The 17,309-nt window shown below is 39.2% G+C and overlaps 2 protein-coding genes across 2 annotated transcripts in view; one reads left to right on the top strand and one right to left on the bottom strand.

Moving 5' to 3' along the window:
* Positions 1-11,312, bottom strand: part of LOC107995134 (uncharacterized) — a 51,827-nt gene extending 40,515 nt beyond the window's left edge. The window contains exon 1 of the mRNA XM_017052455.3: positions 11,076-11,312. The gene's annotated coding sequence lies outside the window, so the exon portion shown is untranslated. The remainder of the gene's footprint in view (positions 1-11,075) is intronic.
* LOC107995054 (uncharacterized) overlaps positions 1-17,213 on the top strand; it is a 121,725-nt gene extending 104,512 nt beyond the window's left edge. Inside the window, exon 10 of the transcript XR_009831945.1 lies at positions 17,197-17,213. The gene's annotated coding sequence lies outside the window, so the exon portion shown is untranslated. The remainder of the gene's footprint in view (positions 1-17,196) is intronic.
* Positions 17,214-17,309: the final 96 nt, after the last annotated feature.

Here is a 17,309-nt window from a genome sequence, read left to right as displayed (position 1 = left end):
TTTTCGAAAACGATTCGAATCCCTGTGTGAAGGAAAAATTCGTAAAAGCGATGAAAATTTTGATCCGGCACGGACCCACGGATGCATGCCATGCGGATGTCGCGTTCATTGTCTTTATGTGCAGGGACAATAGTCGTGATTTCCCACGCGTCGTTATCTTTCACGCTGTCTCTCATCCTATTTCTGTCTGTCATCCTATTTCTATGCTCCGAGAAAGAATTTCGCGAATGAGTCGAGCTCTCTACGATATTTCATTCCGCTCTCTTTGCTTGGAAAGAAATTTGATTGGGGGAGAGGAGAGGGAGGGGCGTTGAAAGCTGGGTAGAAATTTGGAGGAACACAGTTTCGATTATATAGAATGGGATATTTTGGAATCCGAGATCATGCTGATCAGATGTTAAGGAACGTGTCTGTAGAGATTTCAATTGTAATTGGAAGAAATATCAGATCAAATTGGACCGAGTCTTTGACTTGCGTATTCAAAATGTCGTTTGCTTGATCTAACTCACGAAAATAGAATTTTTCATCGATCCCTCGCAGTTTCAACTTTGAACTCGGTAAGAGCAAATAGCTTTCAGTCTCCTCCTCCTGGAAGGAAATACAGTTTTTGAGTTTTCAGGCTCAAATACTTATTTCTCGAATCCTCGACATCCACTCGTATTCAAAAGTCAAGCTTGATATATTTTCCTTCTTTTCTTTTTTCCTTTCTCGGCGAAAGCGAAAGCCATTCGTGTCCACGCAGCGTACGCATCAAAAAAAAAAAAAAAGAAAAAGGAAGAAAAATCCAATCGACACGAACTTTTCAAAATTCGATCCGATATTCCCAAAAGATTTCGCACCGCGTGCTAATTCGCTTCATTCTGAATTCGTGGAAATGTAAATTTCAATCTCGGTTGTGTGTACAACTCGAAATCGGGTGGATGCCTCCCTTCGAAAACGTGGCGACGATGGCGGCCTTGACTCCGAGAACGGAATCGCCTTTCGAGAGAACGAAGAAACCGATGCTTTCCTGACGTTTTCAAAAACAATTTTTGATCACCTATTCTTTGTAATTGAGGCTATTAAAAGTTTATGCACGATATAATTAATTTCTTGTTCCATGGAGAAAACACTTTTGCGTTTTCGTTGAAATTTTTCGAAAAGGAATGGAATTCCATTCCATTAAGCGTATAATAATTCAAATTATTTTTTATTTTTCCAACTGATTCTTTTTTTAAAGAATTTCCCCTACGATTTATTTAAAATATTTGCGAGTGAAAATTATTTTACGACTTATTTTTTAATATTTCAATCCGCCCTGTTTACATACGTACGTTTCTCTCTTACACACAATCTTTTTCCCAAAGTACAAATTCCATTATTAAGTACTATAAAAAGCGAAAAGGATGAAATTCCACGAATCAAACTTTCGTCATGGAGAAAACCCCTAGGATCAATTATCTCGAAAAATAATCGACACGAATTCGGGCATGGAAGAGCAAACCTCGTGAAAAGTTGAAAACTGCGGAATGTGAACCGTGGCAGTCGAGAATCTCGAAGAAGAGGGACAGTTAATTCCGAGAATTCGATTCGTTCGGTTTAATCGGCCACCTGTCCCCAACTTTTCCACGGCGCGCGACTTCTTTTCAACTTTATTCCTCGGCATTTATTCAGTGGCACGGCCCTCTTCGCCATGCTCCCCCTCCTTCTCTTTCTCCCTTTCTTTCTCTCTTCAATGCACGAAGCGTGGGGTAATTAGTAGTGGCTACCACCGAGCCACTTCCACGACCTACTTCGCGCTCCCCAAAAGATAAATAAATAAGATCCTTCCTCCTCGTTTTTTTCCTTCCCTCTCTACTCTTTCTCTGTCTTTCCTTTTCTCTTTTTAATAAACCGGCAAGGTACGATCGACGAGTATTTTATATATATATATATACATATATATTTACGAGAGCAAACTTGAATCGAGCACATTGTGCTCATTGCGGTATTCGAGGTGAAACGATTGAAACGATTGCGTAAAATGCGCGGAGAGAATAGGGAGATAAATTTCAATCAGCGATGCGGTTTGTTCGAGGATGAAAATGGCTTGTGGATGAGCCACTCCGAATATTTATTGGAAGAATCGTAATCGTGCGCGATTTAAACTTATTTAAAAAAAATTCGAAGGAATCGAAAATCGATTGCTTCAACAACGGAGTGATACGATCATCGGCGATAAAATTTTTATCAATTTTAATCGAGGAAAATATCGATTATGCATACAAAAATGACTTCTGGATAAGGCACTTCGAATATTTATTGGAAGAATCGTAATCGATTATGATTTAAACTTATTTAAAGAAAATTCGAAGGAGTCGAAAATCGATTGCTTCAACAACGGAGTGATACGATCATCGGCGATAAAATTTTTATCAATTTTAATCGAGGAAAATATCGATTATGCATACAAAAATGGCTCCTGGATAAGACTCCGAATATATTTATTGGAAGAATCATAATCGATTACGATTTAAAAAAAATTCGAAAGAATCGAAAATGAGTGATACGATAAAATTTTTATCAACGCAATTTTAATCGAGGAAAATCTCGATTATGCGTGCAAAAATCCCCTCAAAAATTACATCATTTGTTTAAGAAGGAAAGGAATTCAGTTTGACTTAAAAGATGTATTAAGAGAGGAATGGACAAGTCGATTATTATATATATTAGATAAACAAGAAGGGGTCACGTTTACTTTGTTGTACGTAAATTCGATATCTCGGTATTCATTCCGATCCATCATTATCGATTGACAACCGTTGCTTGCTTCTGTTCTGAACGTTCTTCGAGATCATCGATATACGATAACTTGTGACGGGCGCGAAAATTCGTCTCTCGTGTTCGAACAGACGTGCGAAGAAACGTACGAAGAGGCGAGATAACGAATTTATCCGAGGAAGAAGGGGAGAATTTCAGTGGAAAAAATAAGAAGGAGGGACGAGAGGGGCAGTTTGGGTAAAGACAAATAATTAAGACGCTCTTTTAATATTTGGAATAGAATGGAAGCGTGGATGCATTAATTAGAATTCCGCCCAACCACCCACACGAGCCGGCCAAGTCTCGGAACCCTCCGGGAGATCGAGTCCAATTCACTTAAAAGGACCACCCGCTGCTTTATGAACCTTCGTCCCACCCTCCTCTCTTCCTCTTCTCCTCCTTTTTTTTTACGTCGCGTCCGTGTGCGTGTATTATTTATCAGAAGTCGAGTTTTTTCTACGTGTTTTTCAACGAATTTATAGGATTCTTTCGCCTCTCCCTCGAGCTTTTTCACCTTAAATTCTTGGTCATTGAATTGAGAGTTTGCGAGAATCTTTTTTTCTCTTTTACGTTTCTCGTATTGCTAAGAAAAGAAACGAAGAAATTTGTGTTAGTTGGTGGCGAGATAAGATATTGCCTCGTATCTCTGGAAATTTTGTCGACTTTGATACCGGAATGTATGATACATTAATAAATATTTTTACTTTTAGGATTAAAATTACGGATCGTGGATTTGGAAATTGATCGTTTTCGAGATTCGAAAAAGAAATACACAGGAAAAATCCATCCGTTGGAAAATTGAATCGCTTAATTAATAATAGAAATAATTGGGACGAATCGTGTTCAAAATCAATTGGAGGCACAAAAGGGTTGGAAAATTTCCAAAGGCCTGTCCATAGATTTTTCCCGGCCCGCTTTTCATCTAATTCCTCTGTTTCTCCCTACCTTTGTCACCCGTGCCTAATTTCCTTTCGCACACGCTCGCCAATTTGCCACTTAATCAAACGGCCGGCTAAAAAGGCCGGCTAATTAGACAAGCAGTCGAAAGAGCCGCATCTACTTTGACACGTGTATCGAACTAGGCCAGCCAGAGGGGTTGTGTCGTTGCAAAGTTTCGAATGTAACTTTCCTCGTCTCCTCTGATAATTAAATTTCGAATGATTTACGTGACTGCCAGCCATGATCAAATTTTCAAGAACCGAACAACGGACGGACCAATCAGATTTTTCACGATTTCACGTTCTCCTCTCAATTATCCCCCCCTCTCCCCTTCTTTTCTTTCTTTTTTTTTGAAGGAAACTTTTGTCGTTGGTATGAACATTTTCTTCTAAACTTTTTCCTTTTCTTTCTTTATTTTCTGATCGCGAATAAATATTATATATGTATTTAAATTTAGTACTTTTATTGCTTTTTTAATTTCTGAGAATGAATTTAAGAGATTACGAAACTTAAAATTTTTTTTAAATTTTCTGACAGCGAAAATAATATAGAATCCGGAGAGAAAATAATGTTGAATCTAAGAAATCCAAAGTTGTAAAACTGATCTTGGTAGGAAAGTTATTTATTTAATCAACTATAAATTTTAAGTCGGATTAAATTAAATAAATATAAACGAAAATCGTTACTCGTTTCCTCTCTCCTTTCGTCGAGTGTTGTGAAAAATACAGGGAAAAGTTTGGGGAAAGAATGATGGCCCAAAACGAAGACAAAACTCGTACGTATCTCGAGATATATTAGTTTGGCAAGAATTCTCGAGAAGTTTCTCGGTCTCCTCCAGATATCGTGCAATATTTAGCGTCTTATCCCTCTGTCGTCAATTTTTGAAAGCGTAATGTCTGTTTTTTTGGAAAAATAGGGTGGTTTCTCAGCGGATCTCGTTGCGGATAAAGAGATGGCAAACTGTGCTCCCCTCGAAGGTAGCCAAAATTCGAAGGATCGATCGTTGTCCAAACATTCCTTGTAAACTGTCCCCGCCTTTACACGACACGGCAAACACGTGGCGTCGACGTGACGTAAACAACGGGGACGTGAATTCACCGTGCACTATTAAGCTTCATTTTCACTGACAGAATCGTGTCGATGCATCCCACAAGTACGTTAACTATCCATTTGATCGTCGTTCATCCGTCAATTTTAATTTCAAAACCGAATCGTTACTCGCATTCGCCCATTAACCCAGCCGTGGACGAAATCTGATGAACCAGTGACCGATATAAACTATTATTTTGAGAAATTATATCAAGAAATTCAACGGAATGGAGATACTTTAGAATTTTACTCGAGAATTGAGACACGTATTTGCGTCGGATCGAGATGAAAATATTTTCGCAAAGATTTCGAATAAATGTTTCATGTATGAGATAGAGATATGTGGGATATAATTGAAAATGAAGGATGTAGGATTTTTTTTAAAGATCTCCGGAGGAGTTGTAGAAGAAAAATAACGTCGAGTTGGGATAAAAATAAATGAGAGAACCCACGCACGAGATGGTCCATCGATGATCGTTCTTATGAAATGACCGTACGCGCAAAAAATTTCGAAATGTGTCTTTGTTAGAGAAGAAGAGGTTTTTCTTGGAAAAGTCGAGCCATCTTGGATTCGTATCGGTCATCTTAGACTTGGTGAAGTAAATTATCATCGTTATTTATCTTTATTTTTCTTTTTCTTTCCTTTCAAAATACTGTGTCAATATCAATTTTACGATGCGTGAATTTACGATAAGTGAATTTCATTTTATATATTTTTCCCTCGCGTTTAAAATCCCCGCCTTTTCCAAATGTCGCGGATAACGCAAGTTCACCGAGTTGTTTGTTTCAACTTATTTTAAATGGAATTAATTCGATTTTTTCGTTTCCATTCTCTCCGAATTTTAAGAAAGCTCGAGAAATTTGCTCCGATCTAGATCTGCGTTAATCAAATATGAGCGCCAATTCTATCTTATGATTAAATTTAGAATACTAATTTAGCCCCCCCTTCCTTCCCTTAATTTTTATTTTTCCATCGACGTATTACCTAGTATAAATTACGTCCAACTTAATTATCGTGGCGTAATAAATGTTTCCCTTCCTGCTCCTATTTTTTCTTTTTCCTTTTTTTTTTTCAATGGAGCACACTTATTAATTGAAACATACCACCGGAATCGAAATCGACGTTTCTCGTAATTGAGATGTTTCCTTTGCCCAACATTTATTATAATTTTTATAATTTCCAATTCCCTTGTTAATAAATTGATAATAAAACGATACGTTTATTATATATGGTAAACGATACAGGGCGAAGAGTCTCGAAAGAATCGATATCGATTTCGAAGAATTTTCTCTCGACAAATTTGATCCACGTTTATTTATCATCGTTTTAAGACCATAATCTTTTTTCCACCGCATTTCGCTCCTCTTATTTTTTATTATTTTTTTCTTTATTTTCAATTTAAGCCAGGTTTAAGTCCAACTTATATTACCTTAGATCCCGAAACGCGTTAAATCGCGCGCAACGAAGGCGAGGTATTCCTTTTCATTACGCGTTCCTGCGCCTACCTACCATCTCTCCCTCTCCCTCTTTCTGGTCGTAATTCATCGGGCGAGGCACGGCTTTAATGCATTCGAAAGTCTTCCTCGTGGAAAAATATAACCGTGGCGAATCCCCGAGGGGGCGGAATTAAGCCGGAGGAAAACACATTATGGGTAGAATATTCCGTACATATCACGATCCATGGAAATTCCGCCGCTCACTCGCGAGTTTTCCAGGTCACCGGTCGCGAAAAATCGAAGATCGCTCGGGATTCGTCGGATTATAAATCGATATAATATTACATATAACCGGAAATATCGGAAAGATAATAATTCAGAGTCGAAGTCCGCGACTCGGAGAAATGAATCCTCGTACGATTGCGAATGAAGAAAGTCTGCGCTTTATGCAAATGAAAATGAATCATTTGAGATAGATATTCGCGAAACAAAATGGTATAGAATATAGAAACGTTATTCGAACATTAATCTCAAATTAAATCTCTGGCTCTTTTTTTTTTTTTTTTACATCCGCGTATTTAAAGCGTTTAAAAAGTTTTAGAGGGGGATCGATGTAACGATTTCGAAATGTGAATTTTATCCACGGAGGAAGGATATGTTCGTTTATATCATTAAAAGTGTATGTATTTAATTCCTCTTTCGCTACACAAAACGTGAATATTATACGTATATGAAATATGATAACGCTTTGGTATATCTCTCCTTTTCTTCTCTTTCTTCTTCTTCTTTTCTTTTCTTTTTTCTTTTTCTTTATTTTATTTTTATTTTACAGAGCGAAAAGCCAAGTTGCGAAAAATAAAGGTATTTTTTTAATAAGGACTAACTTTTAATTCGAAAGAAAAATATTTAGATTGGAAATATCATATTTGTCGTAAATTGAAGGTGACGTTTCCAAGTGATGCAAATCATTTATAAACGAGTATCATCATATTGTTGATACAAGGATTAAATTAACTCGATCGATAAATATTAATTTCCATTCAAACTCGCCTATTTTTCCATCGTATTATTACCAATAGGCATATCCAATCCAACGCATCAACATTGAATTCCTTCATAAAAGAAACATGCGCGCACTATATATATATCTAAGGAAAAGAGAAAAACAAGAAAGAAGAAAATAGTTCACAAAAATTCGCAAAAACTTTTTCTATGATTCCGCGTACTCGAATGTGAATTCCCAACAATGCGCCTCGACAATGTTTTCGCTCTGTATAGGGAAGAGACAAAAGAAGTAACAAACGAGTTTCTGTAAATTTCAATCCCTCCCTCAACCCCTAACCACCGAACAACGGACAAACGTTCGCCCAATCCGTGAACCGCGGAACAAAGAAGCGAACTAATAACCGTGAATCGATTCCGAAAATCGAAGGCAGCAAGAAGGCACGGAACGATCAGATGGGAGCCAGTGGTTCGATCGACCGTTTAAAAGAACCCAAACCTCCCCCTTCCCCTCAATGATGGGGAGAGGACACGGAACGCTGACCGTTGCGAGCTTCCGGGCGAAATTGAAATTGTTCCCCGATGAATCGACCTCTCCATCGGGTCAGAATCGAGCCTAACTAACTTGTGAAACGAAAACGCGGAGGGGGAGGAACGAAATGAAACGGCTGAAGAGGTTTGGAGCGCGGTAGAGATTGCTCTCTCTCTCTCTCTCTTCACCGGGGAGGAGAAAAAGCGGCGGCTCTCCCTCCCTCCCCCTGTTTTCCAACATTTTCAACGCGCCTAGAAGCGATGTGATTAATTACGATATCGCGTTTATACGAAGCTGCTTCCTGCTTCGATTCGCTTCTTCTTTTTTTCTGTTTTACTTTTTCCTAGCCGGTTAAAAATCGTCGTGTTCCTCGACGTCTGGATTCTGTCTTTTCCCTCTCTCTCTCTAGGAGTGTGAGGATTGATATACGTCGGGATTTTTGATGGAGAATGATGGAGGTTCGATTCGCTCGTTTGGTAGGACGCGTTTCAATTCGATTCGTGAATTTTATACGTTAGGGTGTAAAATTGGTGTAATTATGGACGATCTTTTTCTTTTTCTTTCCCTTTTCTTTTCCAGGTTGCAGGACGTGTTTGTTCGAACAGAGTGGAATTTCGAAGTAAGAAAGACTAGGTGAAATAGAAACTGAGGAATGTTTGATATTTTTAGAAATTGAATAATGGAGCTAGTTAGAACTCTTCGGTTGTGCGAAGAAAATTTATTAGGTTAATTAAATTAGATCAAGCTTGCTTGGATAATTAATTTCCAATTTTAATCTTTTAAGGATTTCAGGTTTAATGTAATAAAGATAAAATAATATAACGAGTAATTGAAAGTAACTGAAGCTATAAACTGATCTAAACTACTCGATATTTCCTACAGACTTAATAAATCAACCGTTTAGAATTTTGCATATCTGATAAAGTAATAAATTACAATTGCAAATTCAATAAACCAACTATCTTACTAATCTACTTGATCTCCTTCCTTTCCCTCCATGAATTTTCCCTCCCAATTTAATCCCTCGTCTCAATTTCGAATTTCTTCGTCGAATATTACTCTCCAATCGATCGTATCCACGAGGTATGAGGGGGCAAAAATGAATTGAAGCCCCAAAGAAGTTCGAAATTCTCGAAACTTAATCTTTCGGATCATCCCCAACTTCCCCTTCCGAAATTACACGATACATCGATATTATTCGCGAATTCTTCGCGACCCACTTTCCCATCCGCGAAAAAAACCAATAATTAAACAATGCGGAATATAAAATGGGATTCGAAGGTATTTGAAAGCGTTTTCAATTATAATTTTCATGGGCTGGTTACAAAGAACGCGACGGGTAAACGAAGGAAGGAAGTTGAAAGGCGGAAGTCGTTCGAGAAAAGTTTCTTCCGCCTCTTGCTTCCAAAATTTCCTTCCTCCCTCTCTCTCTTTTCCTTTGCGCCAAATAGCGCGATATTAATTCAAGTTTCGCGTATCCTCTCAAGAATTAATTAGAATCATACAAAATGGCGGGAATCGTGGCAACACACTTTCATTACTCTCTAGCATTCCGGTGTAGAAACGAGGCCAAGAGATTCTACATCTTGAATTATAATAGAATATTTAAATCCATTTCCGCAATTTGCAACTCGCGGGAAAAAAGGACGCAATGTATTCTAAAATAATAATAATAATGATTCTTCAAAAGATACTCGCCCAAAGGACGTGCAAAGTTTACTCGAAAAAGAGAAGCGAAGGAATTATCGAAAGCCGAGCGATATTCGTTCACAAATGAGAAGTGGACGAAGTTAGTTTTAGTTGTGGAAAAAATTATATACTCGAAAAAATGTTTGCACTTGGATGTGCATCGTTAATTTCGCGTCACTAGTTTTTTTCATTCCAAGTTCAAAAAAAAAAAATCTATCGTAAGATATCCTTGGATATTGATACGTATTGTTGCCCGGTTTTTCACGTAAACGTGACACATAAAAAGATTCGATAGATATTGCGAATCGGCGATTTCTTATCTATCATCACTCTCTTCGAATATCGTCTTTGTCGAGACAAACGATATTGCCACATTTTATTGTCATTGTTTATTGACCCATAAACCTTGCGAAACTGTCTGTGAATTTTACTTTTTGTCTCCTTTTTTTCTCTTCTTCTTCTTTTTTTTTTTGCCAAATAATTGGAAACGATACGTCCGATCGGATCGAGGGATTACTTGTTACGAAAAATTATCGACACACGGCACAACGAAACAATTAAAATTGAATGATAAATAATTGCTTCGAAAATTACAGTAAGAAAAATATAATAAGCATATAATTACGAGCTCGTTCGGCGGAAATTTCGGAACGACGAGATTAATTAAAAAGTATGGCGCAACAAAGTATGCATCAACTCGATTTGAAGCGGGTTGAACATAGATTAAATATCTTGAAAAATTCTGAAGTTTAATTAAATGTATAATGCGCGCAAAGTCAATTTCGCTTCCACGTTAACGAATACAGCGTCGTCCCGCTTTGTCATTAATATTCAACGTTAATCGAGTCGTTTCGCCGGTCGATCGACGGGCGAAAAAGAAATGCTCGAATCCGAAATCTCGCGAGAGGGAATATTCGAGATTTCGCGCCGCCAAAAAAAAAAGACTCGTCGAGTTACGCACGACGGCCACGAAATTATGGAAGAAGGGGGGGATTAACGGGGCAATTATCAAGCCACCCGATAAATGATTTTTAATCGACTCCACGAGGAACGGCGGAGGGTGGATTCGGGGGCGTGATTCGTTCGCGCGGGTACGGAAATCAATTTCCCTCCAAAACTACGGGGGATCGCAATCTACGCTCTTTCATCATCAACCCTCCTATGAATCTAATTAAATCGCTCCCTTGGCAAAAGATTCCACGCTCGAGTGACGGGCAAAATTAGAAAGAATGGGGGAAGGGAAAAAACGTCTTGATTATTATTCTGCGGTTCTTGAACGATTTTTCCTTGCAAACTTTCGTATTACGAGAATTTTTGAAAAGATTTAAGAAAAAGTCTTACCATATATATATATGTATATTTAAAACACTGCTCGTCGTGCTATTCAAATGAAAAAGTGATTACGAACGGACGATCGTGGTCGACTCGTTCACTCGAGGTGTGAAACCTTGGGATCAAAAAAAAAAAAAGGATCCCTCGACGGGACGGGATACAAAAGACAAGACGCACGATGTGGACGAGAGGGCACACGCGGTCCATCAAAACAAATTCGTCGAACGAGCCGATTTCTCTTAGATCTACTCTTGGATCTATCTATCTATCTATCTACCTTGCGTCGATCTTGGCGGGCCTCTCCGATCGGGACCATCGAACGCGGGGATCCACTTCCTTTCCACTCCCCTCCTCTCTCTCTCTCTCTCTTTCCTCCTCCCCTTTTTTCTTTCCCCTTGGGGGGCCGGAAACACGGAACACGGAAATGTGCACACGGGGCCGACACGTGAACAACCACGGCCGAATGGCGCGACTGAACTCGGCTGAACCGTGTCGGAGCTTGACTCGACACCGAAGAGTTTCGGGCCGGCGCTCTCGTTCGTTGAAAAGGGGGTGGCGGCGCAACTGGGGTTCCTCGCGAGGGACGGTTGGGGAGGAGGGAGGTGGGTGGTGGTGGGGCGAGAGGGAAGCGGAGAATGAAACCGCGAGGAGGAGGAGAGGGAGGAAGGATAGGAGGAAATGGTGCGATAAAGGGAAGAAGTTGAGGGGGGAGCGAGAAGAGGATTTGAAACGACGATGCGCGCACAAGGTGTTGCGGAGCGTGTGGGCGAGTGGAATGAATGAAATGGGAAAAGGGGGGAGGGGATTTGTTGTTGGCGGGGGAGAAAGTGAAAGGAGGGGGAGGATGGATGAGATATTGTTGTTGGATGGAGCGTGGAGGAAGAATGGAAAGGATGAAAAGTGATAAAAAGGAAATGTAATTCGATCGAAGTGGATGAGGGAAGTGGATCTAAGGATAGAGGAAGTGTTGCCTTGGTGTTATTGCATTGGTAGGAGAGAGAGAGAGAGAGAGGTGAGAGGAAAAGCGAAGAGAGAGTAGATGGATGCGGAGATGAGCGAATAAAAAGTGGAAATGTATCGCGACGAAAGATAGAAACGAAAGTGAAACGAGGGAATATTGTCATCGATGAACGTCAATAGCGGAAAGTAGATATATAAAGAGAATTAATGAATGGGAATAGAGTGAACAAAAATAGAATTTTGGAATATTGATAAAACTCGATTAAGCGAAATTGGAATGGAATGGAAATATATATATACATATATTTAAAAGTAGAATACGAGAAGAGAATACGAAAGGAAATATTGTTGTCAATGCACTTGGGTAGAAGCAGAGAGACGAGTGGATAGAATGGAAGAGCAGGAATGGAGGAGATGTGAAGTGCAATGTACGTAGGAAGGAAATAATATGGATCGAGGGGGGCGATATTTTCCGAGCAGCTCGAAGGGATGGAAAACAACGTGGGAGCGAGGATAACGAAGTGCAAGGGAAACAAAGGCTGGGTGGTTGAAGGAACAACATGATCGGTGGATTAGGCGTGCGCGTCGATTTACTAACTGTGCGTTGCCGCGCATCTTGGGATTCTACGTAGCTTACGGTCTCGCCGACACGACACCATGATCGTTCCCAGAGAACGTGATCGCAATTATGGAAACACTCGTGCCAGATATCGTGCTGTTGCTTGAAAATTTCGTTCTCTTTTTCTTTTTTAATTTATAAAAATTTTTAAAAGATGTTGTTATCGTATTTTTACAAGTAATGCAATAATTTTTATTAAACACGTGGTCTCGCAGTAACATTTGCACAGAGCTTTCAACGCGCGTTATAGCTACGGAATTAACAGTCGTGACTGAGAGGACATTTGCATTCGGCTTGAGCGATGATCCTTTCGTAAACTATACATCGTATGCACGTCATTTTATTCTGGAAATTGCATAGGAAGACAAGAATGCGACCCGGCGATATTGCAAAAATTATGATGCAGAAATTTGTAATTTTTTTCAACGTGGTTCGAACGGATTCGAATTTTTAATTTTGAATAATCTATCGAAATTTTTGTTTCGAAATTTCGATCTTAATAATAGATCAGAGCCAATATTTTGTTACTTCGTGGATATGAAACGTGAACTTTGTCGTTTCGCTGACGTCAAATGAAATTTCAGTAGATACAACGATACAACATTACGAAGTAAAGTTCTGTACACTTTATGGAACAAACGATGCGACGTTTACGAAAAACATATAATCTAGAGTGGATCTCTTCAATTAGATAATTCCATCGAATAAATCCAAAGAGGAGTATATCCTAATTGTTGGAAAAACCAGATGTAAAAAGAAGAAGATCTCGAATCTTCGAAGAAGATGTTTTTAATCCAATCAAAAAAAAAAAAATATGCTCCTATAATTCCTTTAATATCAACCCTTCTTTTGAATCTTGACTTCCCCAAGATGGCCATTCATTTTTTTCCCCCTCGTATCCTTGATGTCGAAGAATCAATTTCTAATTAAACTCGATTCGAAATGATCAAGAAACAGAACAAAGGAATTCGAATTAAAAATTCTTCGATTTCGCGCGACAAAAGTACAAGTGCTGAAAAATTCAAGCCAAATAGTCACGATCGAAAATATCGGCTCGACGCGATCAGTTTCGAGTACGTAAACGTGAAATATCCGATTCTGTCTACGGCTTCCCCGTATGAAGATTCCGGACGGCTCGAGTGGCCGATTGATTAAAATTCCCGCTTAATCCATGTGAATTTTTAATGAGAGGGGGAGGGGGCGCAGGGGCTCTGCGAACGAGTCCTCTGCTCGCGAGTAGCGCTATCGGTTTTCGAGATGATGCTTGAGAAAGGGAGTTGGAGGAAGAAGGCGAGAAGAAGGGTGCTCGAGTCTTTTTTGTTCTCGATGAATGCTCCCCCCCCCTCCTCCCTCCCTCCTGAGAACGTGAATCTTACTTAGAATCAGAATCCTCGGTCAAAGAGGATTGATAATGGAGGAAGGGAAGGAGGATGTGTCGATACGATCATACGGCTATTGATAAAGAATTATGGGAAGGATGATCGATATTTGTGCATTTGTGATCGATCGTGAGAGCGTCGAACAAAGACGATCGATAGCTAATGGAAGGGTAAATCAAGGTTTCGAAAAAAAAATTTTGAGGAGAATAATAATGGCTGTCTGGATGATTCGTGACACGCGGATTTAAATACGAGTGTAAGCATGGAAATAGAAGAGGACGATAATTTATAACGAAGCTGATGATACATCGGCAGAAATGCAATTCTCAATTGACGATCGATTGGCTAATACACAACGCGCTGTCAAAAGTCCTATCATATCCAAAACTTTTTCGCGATAAATCCTGGGAAATTTAATTCAAACCTATCGAAAACAAGATATCGTCGATCACGAAACAGTCTCGAAATTTCTTAAAATTGCCCTCCTTCTAGGACGGACGTTTCGTCAGAGAAATTAGACCTTCCCAATTCTTTTGCCTTTGTGACCAAGAGAAGACTTTGGGTGAATTGGTATCCTAAAAGATTAAGATCTCTGTGTTTCAGCCTCAAGGTTTCAAGCTACTAGACAAAAAAACATGAGAAAAAAGTCGGTAAAGCTCTGGAGATTTTTCTACGATTCAAATAACATCGATAAAAAGATAATTCTCGTCCAATTTTCTATTCCTTCTTAATGCATTCTCTAACCTTTATTATTCCAGTGTATAAGATAGGTACTCGTTAACTCTATCATTATTCAAAAACGAAATTTTCAATTTAAACACCTTATAAAAGAATTATCTAAATTTTCTTCAGGATTTTAAAAAAATTAACTCATTGCCGTATGATTCAGAAGAACGAATTTCTTTCTTACGACTTACAACTTCTAATCTGATCAAAAACAAAAACAAAGTCTCCTTCCACTCCTTCCAATTTTAAATACCTTTCAAAGCTCGATGTACTTTTTCTACAACTCGAACTACTATCTAAATTCTATCCTAGAGAAATTAACACTCTGCATTTCCATGTCGTTCAGAAGAACAACCCCTTTCTTCCAACTTCCAACTCTTCTAATCTTTATTCTAGCGTTTAACCACCAGATGGCGTTCCTTCCGACTTCCCATCCTGATTACTACATCCGAAACGAAATCTCTTTTCGCTCCTTCGAACTTTAAACGAAACCCGTTCAACTCAACAACGTTTCCTCGACGCGGAAGAGATCGAAAAAGAAAAAAGAAGAAGAGGGGACGTTGGCAAGGAACAGTTTCGATCGCTCTCGAAACAAGTCGCGATCCACCTGCTCGATTACCCTCGGAATTAATGTATGAATTGAGTACACGCGGGATCAACGTTGTCTCGCTCTCTGCCCGCGCTGCCCTATATTCGCTCTCGTTCGAACATCGGCCCATTGACCTTTCCACGGCTTGGAGGAGGGGAGAAATTCGCGGATCTCGCGATAAACGACGAGAGGAAGGTGGACGACTCGCCGCGATAAAGTTGCGAAGCGAAGGATCGATCTTATTAATTACCACAAGCCGGAAGAGCACTCTGGACCAAGCAAGCTTCTTCCCACTCGATCATTCTTCTTCCTTTTCCATCCTCTCTATACGTATATATATATGTGTATGTATGTACGTGTGAACCGCGAAACGAAATTCGCCACGATGGCGGAAAAGTTTCGAGGGAAGGGTTGCTCATTCAAGTATCTTTCTTTTTTTAGTACGTGCGTGAGGAGGTATTTTGCTTGAAACGGAAAGTTGAATATTAACTCGGATGTGATTCGAAAGAAGAATTGGCTTGCGAGATTTGTTGATTGAAAAATTGATCGATTCCACGAAGACAATGGTCGAACCGAGTATTTCATTCGAACGGAAGCGAAAGTGAAACAAATTTTCGACGGTGAAAAAAAGAAAAAGAAAGAACTCTCCCTTGGCTTTGAAAAATTTTCTCCAATCGATGCCAAACGTAGATATGTATACACCCAAAAAAAAAAAAAAAAGAAAGCCACTGTCCAACAAATTATTCCTTTTTTTCCGCCTTTAATCTACGGAATAATCGAAGGCGAGGATATTTCGCTCCTCATGAGAGAGGAGGGGGAGGGGGGAAAAAGAATAGGATGATTTTTAAAGGGCACGTGGATAAAGAATCTCTAGGATTGCATTTCCTTAGAAATTTCCAAGTCTGTTTATTCTCATATAGCGTTCCCTGTTGTGCCGTGGAAAAAAATTTCAAATCCATGTTTTATAAAAATATGCAACGAAAAGGGCTTGAAGGAAAGGAGGAAAAATTCAATGTTTGCAAGATCACATCTCGTAACTTTTTGCTTTATCAAAGATATCGAGATTCCCCTACAAAGTTACGCTCGATCGAATTTAAAATTTCTCCCGTGAAATGATTTCTCTCGCGAAACTTACACCTTGCTCGAGGTCATTTATGAATTCTGAAAGGCATCGAGCCGCTGAACAGGCTCGTGCCCGGCTATTAATTCTCTCTCTCTGTTTCTCGTTCTTGCTCTGTAAATAAGCAACGCAGAGATTTTTTTAATTAAAACGTGCGGGCTTTCTAATTAAAAAAAGCGCTCATTCATCGATTCGCGCCGACTCGTCTTGAGATTTTTTTTCTCTCATTCGCGGTTAAAGGGATACTCTGAATGGAAAAAACAAAAAAAGAAAAGAAAGAAGAAAAAGAGAAAGAAAAAGAGAGAGAAGAGATAGAAGAAAGATAGTCGCGGCATCCTTTGAAAAAGACAATTCAAACGATTTGGAGTAACTTCGAAAGTTGGGCGCGAGAAATGTGTTAAATTTTCCGTGAGAAATTTCGTGATGAAATTTCAATTCCCGACTTAATCCTTGGGTATCGTCCAAGTTGTTCGCAGTATAGAAACGTGACACGTTTGTTTGCAATGAAATAGAACGTCTCTCGTGAGAAGTGGCCTTAATACTGTGCAAGTGATATAAGTCAACGTATACGTCTACCTTTTGATAAAGTAAAGTTTTTTTATCCCGTCGCGTTTACGGCATGAAAATCCTTCCCCTTATTAAACAACTATTACGTTACAGACAAGAGGAGAGAATAAATTAAATCGTATTACATTAAATAAATAAATTTTTGTAATAAAATTGTCTTAAAACTTGAAAATGGAAGGAGCTAGCCGCCTAGAAAATGTCGAGGAGAAAATTAAGTAAGGAGAGAAGAAAAGTTTTCTCTAAGATGCAGTACACTATATTAAACTTAATTCCAAGCATCGCGTGAAAAACTAACAATCTCGAACAAAATATTAGGTTCTTCCTAATATATATATATATACAAAGCCGGTCTGCTTTAAATTAAACCAACACAAATCATTTAAATTAGCAACGCAGAAGTTGCGAGAAAGACCTTGTCTCTCTTTTTTATTCTCGAAGGAAGAAAAAAAGCGCCAAGCTGGGCGAGGAAGCGCGAGGGGACAAAAGACACGAGGAAGGGTCGGAGACGAAGGAAAAAGCGTCTCTTTTCCACGGAGGGAAGGGATAGCGGG

This window comes from Apis cerana, linkage group LG11, assembly GCF_029169275.1.
Source record: "Apis cerana isolate GH-2021 linkage group LG11, AcerK_1.0, whole genome shotgun sequence".
Taxonomy (NCBI): domain Eukaryota; kingdom Metazoa; phylum Arthropoda; class Insecta; order Hymenoptera; family Apidae; genus Apis; species Apis cerana.
The sequence above is the reverse complement of the archived record's forward strand: the minus strand, read 5'-3'. Positions and strand labels throughout refer to the sequence as shown.